General features: G+C 34.7%; 1 protein-coding gene across 2 annotated transcripts in view; it reads left to right on the top strand.

The window, feature by feature from the left end:
* LOC139149400 (potassium channel subfamily K member 1-like) overlaps nucleotides 1-12,002 on the top strand; it is a 32,102-nt gene that overhangs the window by 13,783 nt on the left and 6,317 nt on the right. The window lies entirely within an intron of this gene.

Below are 12,002 nucleotides of genomic sequence, written 5' to 3'. Positions count from 1 at the left end.
TCACAGTATAATCATAATGTTCTGAGATTGTCATCTGTGAAAAGTTTCATGAAATTTTGTGCAGTATTTCTTGATATATGTCTACACTGTCATTACTGTCTCCATAGGGAAACCATTGTATGGAAAAAAACGATATTGCATAACTTCATTAATATGCAAGCCATACTAACCAAAATCTAATCAGTTCTTGCAAGTGGCACATGGTACCTGTGTACCAAATCTGACTTGAATCCGTTCAGGCGTTTTTGAGTTATCGTGTAAACAGACAGACACACACACACACACACACTAACACACACACACACACACACACACACACACACACACACACACACACACACACACACACAAAACACGGACAGACAGACAGACATCGCTATGACAATAGCCCACGTGTTTACACACGTGAGCTAAAAATGTATTTGTGATGAAAATCTTTTTTTAACATATAGGGAAGTCTCTGCGACATATTGATTCAGCATTTTCCTGTGAAAACCTGTTATTTCTTGTAAATACTTTGAATTTTCAGTTCCTTGACCATGAAGGCAATCGACATATAAGTGTAATGGATTTCTTATCAAAGCCCGCAGAATTCTGTTAGAGAGAAGTTTGAAAAACTGTCACTCTTCTCTGAATTAGTGATGCTGTGGTCATTTTGTATGAATATGGATCATTCCAATTGTTTAAGTAGCATTTTTGTAAACTATACCGTATTCAGCTGAGTTGATGGTCAATTGAAGTATGTTCAGCGATATTACAGAAATAGTTAGTAACACTGTTTGGACTGTTTTTTCAAATCATGTTTTGAAACAGCTCTGATCAATGATTGGTACCCAGAGGATACGCTTGTTCAATTAAACTGCGAAATTATTCACTGCACAGCAGGCAAAAACAAGCAGTGTTAATTAAAGCTAAATACCAAGTGTCAATTCTTTGCATCAGATTGTGAAATGGTCAGTCCAAAGGCATCTTACACAAACTGACATGTAAAGTCGGACGACAGCAGGATGAACAACAAGACAACAATCAGTTGCTCAGCTAAACTGATCTTTTTATTCACTTTGCGTTTCACTTTCGATAGGTTTATGTTTTTATTGATGAATTCTGTCAAACATTACTGATTTTTTTTGCACCATGTGGTGATTTAATTCAACAGATTGGGGTGTGAAACAATTTGTCACTGACATAAATATAGACCGGTGTTGTCAGATGCTCTTTGATTAGTTGTAATTGGAAGAGCTTGCCATCAATCAACACTGAGTTAACAAATCACTACACATCTCTGAGCATAATTAATTCAGAGATGTAGCAACAGATGTAAGTTCACTCAAATAATCATCACATATGGATAGAGAAGATTGATACATGTATCTCTTTTTATACAAGCTCCAATCATGGTGTGTATTGTAAATTTTACTGTATTCTTTATTAATATGCAAACAAAATCAATTCTTCTCTCCTTGTCTACCCATGATAACGATAATATTTCGGCTTTTTGAATTGCATCAGTCATAAGTACACATTTGGCATGGTTTTCACACAGGGATATACAGAATAAAGCATTTGACCTATTTGTGTCCCTGAAATATGTTTACTGGTACAGTATCAGTAATCAGTAAATTGCACGTTGGTATGAAAAAATTGGATGCAGGACTACTGATAATAGCATGAATCATCTATCTGTAGACCTCTGATAGTTAAACACCAGTCAGATTAAAAAGCAGATTCTGTTACTATTTTAAGTCAATCCCAGTCCAAAAATTTGAACAATGAGCGATTTCATGTCATCCTGTGGGCAGACTATACTGATGTCCATCTGTGTCCATTCGGAAGCTAATCCGCCTTTTCAAAAGCACGCAACTCAGAACCTCATTCACAGTGTTCTTGATTGCGTGACATAAAAGGCTGGGTAGCAACACATTTGAATTTTACAAATCTTCTACCTCTATTTTCCTCTGCACAAATAATGCCAAGCTATTTTAATCTACCTGTTGTATCACTGTCCAAGGTACCGCATCTTTGTTCTCTCTTTAATGTGTCTTTCATTTTTCCTAAGATTGCAAATTCCTAAATTCCATTCAGAGGGTGCTATAATTTAGCCATTGATAAGTATGGTATTTGTCACACTGTCATCTATTGAGGTTTGATCCTAATGAATAAATCAATAGAAAACTATCACATCCACATTTCATATTGAAAAATATCTATAATACTGTGGCCATGATTCAGAAAGTATAAAGTGTATCTGCAAAAAGAATATTTGTTTAGGGTGGTTCAACATTTTCTGACAATATTTTATTGATCATTATGTAGCAAAATATTGATTACTCATCAATAGAAATGTAAATACAACTTACATTGCTAAATTTTTTCTCAATTTCAACTGATGCAACAGAATTTTATGAGATTTAATTAAATGTGAGTTCAATAAATCTCATGTGGTGCTAATTATGATACTGGTATAAAAAAATTGCTTTCATTAATAACATGTAAATCTGTGTTTTCAATCAATTGGTTTACTCTTTGATGAGCCAATATCACATATTTGAGTTAATTTAGAGTAATTGAAGGTTGTCATGGTCTGTATTTGAAATCTCCAAGAATAATTTACTCCATTCAAACAATGTTAATTGGTTTTCCATTCACTGGAAGGTAATATTGATTTTTCTGGCTTAAGAAAGAAGACTCTTGAAATTTCTCAAATATGCCCGTTGTGACAGTTTCTCAAATATGCTATGGTCAAGACTCTTGAAATCACTTTCTGTGGCTCAAATGAAGGAAACAGACAAAGATGTTCAAACATAAGTATCCATTTATACATGAGCATGATATGAAGAAGTTTCTATAAAAGGTGTTGACGTCATCTGACAAAAGAAGTTTAAACAGCCTTTCATCGCTAAATGCCTTGTCAGGGGTGCAAATCTTTCATAAAAGAAAATAAGAGGAATATTCCTCTATGTAACATTGATAAATGGGGTGGAGATCAGTTGATATAAGTGTGAAAACTTTAATATTAACAGTATCTATATTGTCTAGCAGTAGTTATGCTTCAATATGAAGCGGTTTGGAAAATGATAAATAGTTGAAAGAGATATATTTTAACACAAAAGCTGGATGAAATATGAAGCGTTAAAATATTTACAGTAATTGTAATACCCAAAGTTATTTTAATACCATTATATGGTAACAGACATTTTTAGCTCTATTCAGTAACAAAAATATTGTCTGTAAATTCTGATGCAGTTATCATCAAAGTAACTACATATTATCAACCAGTGCTTAGCTAGCATGAAATGCTAGGTGTGTTTCAGACGATTAATCTTGCATGGTATGTTTTTGTACTTTTTAAAAGGGTCAGCTCACTAATGTACTGTAGTGAAGACTTACAAAAATGCACATTTTAATGATACTGATGTGCATCCATGTTGTTTGTAATTGCCCTGATGAAATAATTCTCCCATTTGTAATTTGTTCAGAGAAGCTTTTCACCCATCACTTCTTCATAAAAATAGTTTCTATGGTCAAGGCAAATTAGCTGCAACATTTGACACTGCTGAAAGTTTTTGAATTGTCATGGTGAGGGTATTTTAACCTATTCAACATCAATTCTCTGTAAACATGTCCTCTCTCACTATTGATAAAAATGGATATGGGCACACGGAACCATGTCAGTAAAAGGGTTAATCACTAATGTATATTGTCATAAACGTGTAGTCTTCCTCTTTTGACCAAGTCAAATCATGTGAAATACTTATGTCTACCATTATGTCCAAGACACCTTATAAAAGCAAAAAAGCTGAAAATAAACTGTTCTACAATTTTGATATTGTTAGAATAGAGATTTACAATTCATTTCATGATGCATCAAATCAATATCAAAAGGGAACCTATTGGAGATATTTTGAAATGAAAGTTCTTTGAATATTGGACATACCGTTTCTTTCAACAAAATTCAATGTGCAAGGTTTAATTGGTTTGCTTGTTGGAAAAAGAATTTCCTTGTGTGAAAAAGAGAATCTCTGAACGACAAAAATGTACTTTGTCTGTAAGATACATGAATGCTTTCTTCATGTAGGTATGGATATACTCATGCACACACATCAGTCTAATTTTAACAACAGTCATTCAACTATAAATCACAAAAAAAAAGCTTAATGATTATCTTTACTGTGCACGCTATCCTGATTCAGTCATTGCTAGAAATAGTAACGTGGCTCTAAACAGAATCCGTACAGAGCTCCTCGAGATGCATGGCTTTTCATAATGAATTAATGAATATTGTGATGGATTTGTTTAGTATTTTTTATTTAGTGTCACCCTAATTATACATGAAGTTTGGAGTTGTAGAAAAAACACCATAATCATTTCCTTTTTCATGTAGGTTGCTATCATTACTCCATACTCACCCACAAAAGGCTTGTCAGGATATTACTTATCCTTCCTTGCCTGTGGAAGGTGTCTGTCACAATGGAAATCAATCAGATTTGAACTGAAAAGATTTCATTCACTGTGGCAGTGAGTAGCAACATAATATCCTTTCAGCCATTATTATACCTTAAATGTGTCGGCGCCACTTCACAACAAAAATTGAATCACAAAATGTTGGCGCCTGTCCATAGATGAAAATGAAACAATGTTATAGCTTTCTAAAGTTCCCGATAGGGTACATGTAGATCAAAGAAGTCAGACAAGTGTTTGTCAGAGAAGTGAGAAGGTGGCCAATAATTTTATTTAATGGCATCTATTCATCATTCCAACATGTTTCTGTTCAACCTATGAAACGCTCTGTTAGCTAAAGGCAAGATTAATCTTATTCCATCATGAACACCCACAGAGAATTTTATTTTTAGTCTTTTTCATTAAAAGATTCAAAATAGAGAGGTAGTCCTGAAGACTATTTGTCCCTTTCTAATTATTCTATGTAAAAACACTAATAGAGTCAGTGAAAACACAATTTGAAATGCCAGTTCATGGTATACCAGCACATTTTTAGGGAGTCCAGACAAAATCAAACAAATTTATCCAAACAAGAAGCATAAATGCTGTATTTGGCACGAGAGGAGATGACTGTGTACAGTACCAGGTGAGCCTTGCAAAACCCAGACCCATATTTCCTTCTCTTCCACCTCTAAATTTTATGATAAACTGATGAAATCTCCTGTAGATACATATAGGTGATGGGATATAGATAAGAGAGAAAATAACCTGGTTCACACAGGCAAATTTGGCCAGGGCCAAATTGGTCTAACATAGCACCAGACCGAAGATTAAATGTATTTTCCGTTCAGACACAATAGTGAAAAAATATGCCAGCATAACTTCAACTCTATGTGACCTTTGACCTTTCAAAGTTCAAAAGGGCAGGCTTTGATGACATCACGATGTTTGTACTGTACACGTTTTTTGTACGGGTTTTACTCACAAGAAGGGCTAATATGACCACCACTGACTATTTCAACCATCAGAGACAACTTCATACAATCCACAATTGGAAACGTCGGGTGGAGAAATAACAGGCAATAAGCAGTATATGGCATTTTCAATGAAATTGTTAACACATTTATGTCTCAGTTGTACAAGCACTGTGTGAATCTGGCAACATGGTCTCATTTGCAGAGCAAAAGTTGGTGGGAAAATGCCAGTCTGACTGTACATGAAATGATGAGGACTGGATTGAAAACTTCCTGTAAAAGTAATCTTGACAATCATACCATAAGCTAAAGGTCCATGATCACACTTGGCAATCATCTGCGACCAGGGCCAGGGTTACACATCCACACATCAAAATCTGGGCCAACTTGGATTTTAAGTCAGCCCTTAGTAGACCCCCTCCTGATCACCACAAAATTGGTCTTACACTGGGCTAACTTCAAATTTTCAAACAGCTTTTATAACACTGACGTAAAAGTTTCGTCAGTGTAGCAGCGATGCAATTTTGTCTGTGTAAACAGGGTATTGCATCAACCAAGAAATTGCCATTATTCTAGTTTAATGCATTCTATAAAACATTCCAAAAGAAATAATTGATTCTGCACCACATTCTTCTAAGAAAATTTGAAGGTATGTAAAAATGTTCATATTCATTTGTCTTGGAATATATTTCGGTCATTAAATTCAATAATGTATATTTATAAGGGCCATGAATGCTTCCTACAACAGATAATTATATTAAGGTATTGTAAGGGAAGGATTACAGTAGATATCATTGCAATAAATAGGCACTAGATATCTGACAGTTCCACATGATACGAAAACACATGGAAACCATCAGATCTCCAGTGAACTTTTGTGGATAGAAATGTATCATGATGAGCATAATCAAGAGGAGTAGCGTGCTGTCATAAAATTCAAGTTACCTTCAGAAAGTATGTGAGGTGAACTTCCAAGTACTCTGCAATGCTATCAATACTGTACCCTTTGATGTTCACAGTGCATTATGCCTCAGGTGTCACATTCAAGTTTTTCTGAATTTCAGATACATGTACGTACTTACATCCTTGCAAACACTTTCTGAAGCTCAGAATGATAGAAGAAAACCCATACTATGAATTAAAGTCATGTGGAATAGAATCATATTTTATTTACGTGCTTCATATCTTTTAAATCTTTATTTTTATATTCGATTAATTTTGTGGCCAATCATTTCACTGGCCGCTAGTATCCTTATTGTCACCCAACCACCTTCAATTAATAATTTTAGGAATCTATTATAAAAAATGTGATTCCTATTAAATTACATCACTAAAAATTCAGGGGCTGCATTCAGTATATTGCAGAATAGGTCACCTTATTAAATGAGAAAACAAATTTAATTGGTACAATCTAGTCATATTTTTTTCATCTTACAGTAAATTAAGCTTCCTGTGCAAGGATTAGTTCTACTTTCATCATTCACTGTTATTGTATACCGTATATGAAGTAATGTGGATTCAATATTGGTTTACAATGAGTCAATTTCCAGTTTTGATTGGTTTTTTTCAAAATTGACACAAAACAGATGGTTCATCATGGTAGTGTAGTGTATCCTTACAATCATGTCTCTGGTGTACAGGTCTAAATTTTGTAATTACATGTAGATTATGATATCAATATACATATCTGTACTGGTACAAGAATTTTGTATATTTTCTGTTATCGTGAATCCTCTTTTGGCCAAGTTCAATATTATTGAATACATGCACCATGTTCAAAACAACCAGAACAATTATGAAGTAAAGTTTCCAGCATAGCTAGCTCACAGTATTGTGCCAAATTTTGATATTCAAATGTCATCATCTACATACATGTACAGACTTCTAATAGCCCTTGCATTGATGATGTACATGTATCACAACAAATCAAATAAGTGTGTTTGAACTGCAAGTACATTCAGCTTTGGATTCACTTTCTACCAAACTTTTATGGAAACTAAAATGTAAACCGACAGAAAAAAAAGGTCTAGAGGACATATTGTGATTGACATTGATGGCAACTTATTAGAAAACCATGCCAATAATGTACATTAAATAAATGTAATTGATACAGTTAAATATTATGATATCTTTTTAGAAAATTGTACATAAAATACTGAGATCTTTATAATTAAAGAAATTTGTATCACCAATCAGATTTTCAATATGTTTCAAATTTGCAATTTCAAATCAACTGTCTATGTATGTTATTACCGATATTCTGTCCATCTGTGACATCCACACATCAATATACAGTTTAACATACATGTACATTTATCGCATAGCGCTTCAGAAATTTCAGTTCTGTGGAATGCTTGGTCACATGTCTATTCCATACACCGTGAAAATTGTAGGTGCAAGTATTTTCATTTATGTACATGCATTAAGTTTAATGGTGAAGTTACAATTATGTAGGAAAAGTGAGAAAAAAATAGTTATTGAACTGGCAAAGAAAAGTTGATGTCGAGAACAGTACAGTTCTTAATGTATACTAAAATTTACGGCTTTTGTTTCATTGATACTACCGGTATTCTTGGCGCAGTCATAGTAGATAACCAACTGGAAGACTAGATTGCATTTTCAAGTAAAACCTGGTCAGTTTGGCAAGAGAATTTTGAAGTGCATCATTGCCATATTTGGCTGTGGTGCTGTCATTTTCACAAACCGCTGAATTGAATTTAAATCACTGAGTTGATAGCTCTTATTTAATTATCGTTCAATCTGCCACTATGATTGATGGACTTTTTGTTGATTATCTGCACGCCAACAAAACATTTCTCTTTCTCTCTCAGTTGTTTTATCATCACAAACTCCATGGTTACAGATGTTACATTCATTGAAATTTCTCCCCTCCCCCACTACACACACACGCAGACACACACTGCACATTCTGATATCATAAAAACAAGGTATTGATCTTGTGGAGGACACATGCACAGCTGTTAAAAAACAAATAACATCAAATTTGTATGAATAGTGGAATTTATGCCAACTGCTCGTAGAGTTGTTTACCAATGTCGTTATGCCATACCAACGGATGTGACTGAAAGAGTTGTGAGCAATAAAGAATTGTATAAGTGATATGTTAGTTTTTCTTGCCAAGCAAACTAACGAACATTGAGAAACACTGTAACAGATGCATGATACAGCCTTCCAATGAGTAATGTCAAATTAGAAGGACGAATTGTTCCAGAAATAGAGTTTTCACTATAAGAACTGTGCATATCAGATGATTATGATCTGTGGAAGAGTGTCAGTATCACTATCTTGTAATTCTACTGATTCCCTAGAATCTCATCAGTGTTAATGATCTCACTGGTATCAATGATCTCATCAGTGGCAATGATCTTCATCAATATAAATTTTCTCATCAGTGGCAATGATCTTCATCAATATCAGTGTTCTCATCAGTAGCAATGATCTTCATCAATATCAATGATCTCATCAGTAGCAATGATCTTCATCAATTCAATGTTCTCATCAGTGGCAATGATCTTCATCAATATCAGTGTTCTCATCAGTGGCAATGATCTTCATCAATATCAATGATCTCATCAGTAGCAATGATCTTCATCAATATCAATGATCTCATCAGTGACAATGATCTTCATCAATATCAATGTTCTCATCAGTGGCAATGATCTTCAGTTGTATTAATGGTCAGTATCAATGAATTTCCTTTGTATAAGTGATGTTCGTCTGTATAAATTTTCTCACCAGTATCAATGTCCCCATCAGTATCAATGAATTTCTTCATCGGTATCAAAATTCTAACCAGTATCACTGACCTCATCAATATCAGTGTTCTCATCAGTATCATTGATCTCGTGAGTATCGATGATCTGATCAGTATCATTGATCTCAAGGGTATCGATGATCTGATCAGTATCATTGATCTCAAGGGTATCGATGATCTGATCAGTATCATTGATCTCAAGGGTATCGATGATCTGATCAGTATCATTGTTCTCATGAGTATCGATGATCTGATCAGTATCATTGATCTCAAGGGTATCGATGATCTGATCAGTATCATTGATCTCAAGGGTATGGATGATCTAATCAGTATCATTGTTCTCATGAGTATCGATGATCTGATCAGTATCATTGTTCTCATGAGTATCGATGATCTGATCAGTATCATTGCATCTCAAGGGTATCAATGATATGATCAGGATCATTGATTTCATGGGTATCAATGACTTGATCAATATCATTGATCTCACTGGTGCCAATGATCTGATCAGTATCATTGATCTCACTGGTGCCAATGATCTGATCAGTAGCATTTATCTCATGAGTATCAATGACCTGATCATTATCATTGATCTCATCAGTATCAATGATCTGATGAGTGTCAATGTTTTCATTGGTATAAATGCTTTCATCAATAACAATGATTTGATCAGTATCAATGATCTCATTGGTATCAATGATCTTACTAGTATAGTGATCTCAGCAGTGTCAATATTCTTATCAATATCATTGATCAGCATAAAAATTTTGGACTTTCCATAATAGACAGTGACATAGCTTTGAACAGAGAGAGTTCTGTTTTATGTACTGTCCCCCAACACAAATGCCATATTTTTTGGAGTGTTACTTGAATGACTTTGAATATGTCCTTGTAGGCTGAAAACCACTTTTAAACTCAGGGGATTGCCCATAGTATAACACTATTTAGAAAACGGGGGGATTTAATAAGTGCAAAACATGTGACAATGAAAGTACTGGGATTTATTTCTGAGTGCGTCATATTGTGAAGGTATTATTTGAGATTAGTTTTATCAAGGACAATGCAAAAGTGTGTACTTTACAAAGGATGCAAGTTTTAAGTATTTCATTACCATGCGTTAACCTATACCTTTGTGTGGCGTTTCTGTTCAAATTATGAGGTAAAATGAATTTGACTGTTGACTCTGTTTTGCAGACTGATGGAAATACATAACAAATCGCTTATGTATTTCAGGGTATTCATTTTTAGGCAAGTGATCGCTCCGCTCACTTAGCACTTGCACAAATCAAAATCAGCATGAAAGATTTGCCGCTCAGCTGACATGCACATGGTGTATTCAAAATGTAATATTTACACTAATCCCCTCCAATGGACATGCATAGCAGGGTGTAGCTCATAAAATTGTACTGTAATAGCTATGTTCAGTTCAGTTCACTGTTCAGTATGAATTCCATTTTGGATTTTAGCGATGGAGTGGATTGATTTGATGTAACAAATTGATACAATATTACAATGATGCTCGTCTTGTGAGTATTCTCCTAGTAATTTTAGCGTATTGGTACTGACAATGACAACAAATGATTTTTGCCAGTATCCTATCACTTCACTATTCCATACTTCAACCAATTTGGAGTTTGCATGTTTAAAAATGTGCACAGTACAGCCCTTCATTCTCACATTTTCAAACTGACTCTGCTTTCTTGGCTTTGATTTTCATGTGTAGCATTCAAAACAAAAACGATTCATCGAACAGCAATACTTCCAGGGCAAGATTTTGTTGGAAGTATGCACATTACAAACACATATCATATTTGTATTTTTGGGGCATTTTCACTTTTTTGGGGTCAAAAAATCTTTAAACTGGGAAAGATACAGAATAAACAGTGTTGTGCAAGGTAGCATCCATCTAGGCAGTAACATCTTCAGCAAAGAATCACAAGGAAGACCGTGCACACATGATGCCCAAATTACCTTTGTATGTCTCAAAATAGAGATAACATAGATACATCTGAAGACTTAGAGTGTGTTTTATATGTTGGTGATGATTTGTACAGAAAAACAACCAAAGACCTCTGAGCCAGTAATTAGGTTGTTTTTAGTCCCCGCGGACGCAGACTGGCGGGGACTTCGTTGGGTCCCATCTGTCCATCCGTCCATCTGTCAACAGCCGTTTCTCTGTCACCCATGAGCTGATTTTCTTCAAACTTTGTGCAAGGATAAAGTACTGTGCTATACATATGCAAGGCAATTTATTTTGCGATACGATCCAATATGGCCGCCAGGCAGCCATTTTGTTGTGAATTTTTTTCATGTTTTTGAACCATAACTTGACTATCCCTGAACCGATGTTGTGCAATGTTGGTACACAGATAAAGTACTATGGCATATGTATGCATGTCAATTTATTTTATGATATGATCCAACATGGCTGCCGGGCGGCTATTTTGTTATGATGTTTTCATGTTTTTTAACCAAAACTATCCCTGAACTGATTTCGTTCAATGTTAGTACACAGATAAAGTAGTGCATATATATGCACGTCAATTTATTTCTCGATACAATCCAATATGGCCACTTTGCAATTTTTTCATGTTTGTGAACCATAACTCAACTATCCCTGAACCGATTTTGTTCAATGTTGGTACACAGATAAAGTACTATGGCATATATATGCACGTCAATTTGTTTCGCGATACTATATGGCCACTGGGCGGCCATTTTGTTGCAATTTTTTCATGTTTTTGAACCATATCTCAACTATCCTTGAACAGATTTTGTTCAAACTTGGCACACAGACATTGTATTGTAGTGTGCAT

Source organism: Ptychodera flava, chromosome 14 (assembly GCF_041260155.1).
Source record: "Ptychodera flava strain L36383 chromosome 14, AS_Pfla_20210202, whole genome shotgun sequence".
NCBI lineage: Eukaryota > Metazoa > Hemichordata > Enteropneusta > Ptychoderidae > Ptychodera > Ptychodera flava.
The sequence above is the reverse complement of the archived record's forward strand: the minus strand, read 5'-3'. Positions and strand labels throughout refer to the sequence as shown.